The sequence below is a fragment of the Lissotriton helveticus genome, chromosome 8 (assembly GCF_964261635.1).
Source record: "Lissotriton helveticus chromosome 8, aLisHel1.1, whole genome shotgun sequence".
Taxonomy (NCBI): domain Eukaryota; kingdom Metazoa; phylum Chordata; class Amphibia; order Caudata; family Salamandridae; genus Lissotriton; species Lissotriton helveticus.
The window spans coordinates 1547054350-1547059516 of NC_136069.1; the positions used below are offsets into that span (position 1 = coordinate 1547054350).

General features: G+C 41.6%; 1 non-coding gene across 1 annotated transcript; it reads left to right on the top strand.

Moving 5' to 3' along the window:
• Positions 1-1194: 1194 nt before the first annotated feature.
• Positions 1195-1267, top strand: TRNAK-CUU (transfer RNA lysine (anticodon CUU)). The gene has a single exon. It is a non-coding gene; the product is annotated as a tRNA-Lys (tRNA).
• Positions 1268-5167: the final 3900 nt, after the last annotated feature.

Consider the following 5167-nt stretch of genomic DNA (forward strand, 5'->3'; position numbering starts at 1 on the left):
TTTAGGTATAGAGAAGTTTACACCGTATGCATGTCGGACAGACTAAAACACAGAACAGGAAAATGTATTCAGTATGTAAAGCTATAGTGTAAACTAAGAATGAACATGAATTTATATTTACCCTATGCAGATTCCTGTTAGCTAAAAATTTTTTGAGGTTAAGTTCCTACATTATTCGTTTTTAGGTTTCGCCCTGGGCGTTGCAACTGCGTAGCAGTTGCTCCGCCCACGGCGAAATCTCATGATCCTACATATGGGCTTCGGTTCCGCCTCTGTCTCCCATTGGCTAGCTCCATAAATGGAGGCTAGCCATTGGGAGACAGAGGCTGTCAATCACGCTTTCTCGTGAAAACGCGATTCGGGGGCGTTTCTCGGTCTTTTTTTAAGTCCCGCCCCTTTGTCCTGGGCCGCGCTGTCATTGGATGCCGGCCCGGGACACCCCCGTGACGTCATTCCCCGGGCCGCGCTGTGATTGGCTGGCCGGCCCGGGACCTGACTTGTTTTTATTTACGTTGCGTTTTGTAAGACAATATTCACGATCGCTCAGTTAAATGTCTATACAAGAAGAATGTTGCTTGCATTGAGAATATACCCAAATCCAGCTAGCACCTCCACTTTACACCTTCTTTTAAGAGCCCGTGAAATACAGAAAAGAGTTAATACAAAGAGCTCTCCGCCATTTTGAAACGCTACCGACTCGCAGCAGTCCATAAAGATCGGTATTGTGTGGCAGAAAGGACGGAGTCTGCACACAAGTGTAACTCACACAAAGGTAAGGGTTTATCAGTCACAGCTTTCGCAGATAGCTGCAAGACACTTGCAATCAGATGGTCTTAATCTTGGACGAGATGTGCCACAGACAGCTTGAAGCGCAAATCAGGCGGAGCCAGGGGTTGGCAGTTGGCCAATGGGTACTTTTAAACCGGTGCACGTGACAGTTGGAGTCCAAGATGTGACGCTCTCTTGCGCATGCAGCACAGAGTACAGCCCATTAGGCTCCTGGCGGAATAGTCTATGTTCCCATTGTACAACATAGAATTAAATATTTTTAGAGTGGTTAAATGAATTATATCAGAGCTTTGGTCTCTCACATCCAAGTACTGTGCGTACACGAAAATGTCTATGGAATCTAAAATTGTTCTGTAGGCTCCTTTTTGTTCATTGTATATGAAAAATGCTAGTTGTGAAGCAGGCGCACGGCTAGCTCAGTCGGTAGAGCATGAGACTCTTAATCTCAGGGTCGTGGGTTCGAGCCCCACGTTGGGCGGATTAGATTTTTAAATTCATTTTACTTTTTATCACTTTAGATAGTATGCTTAAGGCACAATACATTAAAAAGCGCTGTTTCGTATTAAATATTTTGTATACATTATTTTTATGGTGTATTAGTGAAAACGTTGCTTTGCCCGTGGTCTATTTCGTACAGTATTTTTATGGTATGTTACACTGCTGAAAACGTTTACTTTGCAGTTAAATCGTGGTCCCTCTAGCGAACTAAAATACAGGCGATCGGTTTAGTATATAATAAAACAAATATATTCAGAAAAGATTACGACAACGAGGCTGTGCTGCATTTATAGTCAAATCACACTTAGATTCAGTATTAAATCCTAGAAAATACAAACCGGGATCTTCTAGGGTTGTCTCCTATTTTAGAAAAAAATAGTCTAGTGTCCACTTGTTTACGTTTTACAATTCTGGAACAAGGGTGGTTAAACGTTAAAAAGAATGTGTGTTACATTGCAATTATCCCTGTGTTTGCTCTAATAATCATTCAGAAATGATTTAGACAACTCTGAAATACTTTATGTGATTTCTTAGCATTTTCTGTTTTAGAGTAAGTTTCAGAAGGGACAACATTCCAGCCTCCACTGCTGTTCTTTCTCATTATGTTTTTCGACCTGAGTTTATAAATACTCGTCAGCCCAATAAAAACAAGCATTGGCATAGCCAATAGGTCTCGTTTATTTTTACAGCGACCGACTACAAGTATTTGTGTCTTGTCCGGGTTGATGGTAAGAGAATTTGCTGCACTATATTCCTGTAGTCTGCTCAATGCTCATTGGATGCCACTTTGGTGTGGTCCATAATAACTATATTGTCCGCATATTGAAGAATATGAAGGGGTCTATGCCTTTGACGAGGAGGAGCAAGACAACTGGTAGTCAGGGCTTTTCCCAGATTGGCCGTGTATAGGTTGAAAAGTAGTGGTGCCAACACACAGCTTTGTTTCAGACCCGGTGGTCGATATTTTTTTCGATAATGACATCAGACCTGTTTTCACTTGGACCCAGGTTTCAGAGTAAAGCAAGATTATGGCATTTAAAAAAGGGAGAGGGAATACCCCAGCTTGCTAGTTTCTTCCACAGGGTCTGTCTGTTAACTTTATCAAATGCCAAAGTGAAGTCAATAAAACAGTAAAAAAAAGTGGCGGTTGGTTGTTCTGTATAGCTTGGTGGCAAAGGGCAGATAAAGCTATGATGTTATCAGTGGTCGCTGCATCCCCGCAGAACCCTGTTCGAAAGAAGGGTAGCAGCTCTATTTCTTCGGCCTAGCTTTTCAGCTTTTTCAGAAAAATTTGAGCATATGCCTTTACCTCTAAATCTAGCTCGGCTATAAGGCAGTAGTTGATTGGTTTTCGAGGGTTCCATTTTTAAGAACCGGCCATAGAGTGGAGCATCTCCAGGCATCGGGGACTTGGCCCATTGAATAGGCCGAGTTGAAAAGCGGTGTTAGGAGAGCCGCCCAATCTTCTCGGGCACATTTACAATCCTGCTGAGAGACCATTTGGGCCTGGGTCTCCACCCCCCTCCATTAGTGTTACAATTCGAGCAGATGAGGTTAAATCTTGGTATTGTTCCACTCTGTTTCATTTATATTATTATGTACAAAAAACAGGCCTGTGACGTGGTTCTCCCAAACCATTGCCCGGACTGCGTTTTCCCTTGACCTCCGTGGTGAATTTATGTTATTTACGTACCTCCAAAAACGAGCTAGTGATCTTTCTTTAAGCATCTCAAATATTTGTATTCACTTCTCCTCTTGAAGTATGAATTTGAGCTCCCAGATCACTTTGAGGGCTTCCCTTGCAACTTTTACTACCTGAAGATTTCTGCTCGTTGGATTCAGTTTGTACATACGGGTGGTCCTCCTTAAGTTCTTCCATGAAGGGTTAATGAACCGTTTCGGCAAGTGTTTGTGGGTAATTTTGCACTGGATGCGTGTGGTTTAAACGACCCCAGCTTCCCGAGACAGATTCTAGCAGATCTTTGGTCAAATTGTCCCATTGCATTAGGAGCTGTTCGCCTGGTCGATTCTTCTGCCTGTTCTTTCCGTCACCAAACCATTTGACCAACTGTGGCGAGTAAAAAGGTCGCCATTTGATTCTTCTGACTAATGCCAGTGTTTCAGCTCCAGTTGAGATGCCTAACCCCTAGCCTTTGTCTGCTGTCTGATGGTTTAAATCCAGGTTTATGACTAGAGCATTATGATCACTCTCATCTCGGTTTTTTTAATCTCAAAACTTTGTAGATGTTTTGCCAAGGGGCCAGGCATACAAATATAATCGATTACTGAAATATTTTTTAATGTGGGACATGTTGTGTTCTTGGCTTGTGTCAATGCCTGGTCTGCAGATTTTAAGTGGCATGAGGAAAGTAGCTTGCTGAATTGTTGTCGATCCTTGCTAGTTTGTTCAACTGTAAGATGTCTGTTGAGGACCTTGGTGTTAAAATCTCCTCCCATCACCACTTCCTGAGAGGGATGGGATTCCAGGATTTGTTTTATACTTGAGCACCAGGAATCCATGGCTCGTGCTCCTGAGGTTTTTGCAGGGTTGAAGTAACAGTTAATTATGAGCAAAGAGGCGGCCTTCTGACCAAGTCTTGCTCCCTTACAGATACAACTTGCAGACCCTCGTGGGTTTGGGAGAATGCAGACGGGTTGTATGATGTTTCTACGCATTCCGTTGCAATGCATGCCTTTTCCACGCATGCGTTACAACGCGAATGCCACTACCACGAGTATGCTTTACAACGAAAATGCCTTTACCACGCATAGTTATACAAAGATTAACTATATGATGCCGTGGTGGCTGCCACATCACTCCACTTGCCTCATGTAACTTAACGTCTGCTTTTGTAATTTGTTCACTCGTAATCTTCTCATGTATCATTTCTGTTTCTATTGTGAAGCGCTGGATTTAGCAGTGTCACTGTTGTGTTATAGAACTCGTCTGCAAGTAATTGCTGTCTGCTGAGCTCGTCCAGTAGGGTACAAAAGGTCTCACATTTGCGAGAGATTAAGCTATTCGCAATGTAAATGACAATGCCATTTATTAATCTGTTTTCAAAACCAACACATAAATAAAAATGTTGTCATTTACAATGCCAGTAGCTCTAACTTTTGCAAAGGCGAAACCGTTGCATTGTAAATGCTTGTTTCACATGTTATCATATTTATTTATATTTAAAGTATGGAGCGGTAACACCCAAATAGAGAAGCTGAGGGCAGTTCTTTATATGTGCTGAAGTTGGAGCTGAGGATTTCATCACCTGGGATATTCAATAACGTGAACTCAGAATTAAACATATATATCTTTTTTAAGTGGGTCTATCACATTAAAATGGCGGCATTTCTAATTTCTCTGCACAATTTACTCGGCAGCGCTAGAACATGGAAAGAAGCAGTAATACGCTGGGAGGATCAGAACTTATGGTATAAAAACAAAAAATGTATACACTTAAATATCATGGGATGATTATGGATTACAAAATAGTGTGAATGTAAGTGCGCCTGTGTGTTGGGGTGGGGGCGGGGTGTGTGTGCGTTATATTCCGTGAAAAAACAAAGATTAAAGAGTATATATATATTCGTGAGGAAGGTAGTAAGAAAAAGCACTACTGTTTAAAAAACAAACAACCAGGTACATTTGCCAGTTATACCTGACATAAGTATAACTTGTAAATAGTAACTCTATTATTACCTATAGATACTTAACTTCAGGATATTTTGGTGCCCGATACTTTGGTCACATTTTTTTTGTTTATTGCTATTTTTTGCCAGTGTTATTCTGACATACAACCAGACTTATACGTGAGATCTGTCAGCCTCCATACTTCACCACGCTGCACAGGCAGGACACACGTGTTAGATTAAAATACTGCTA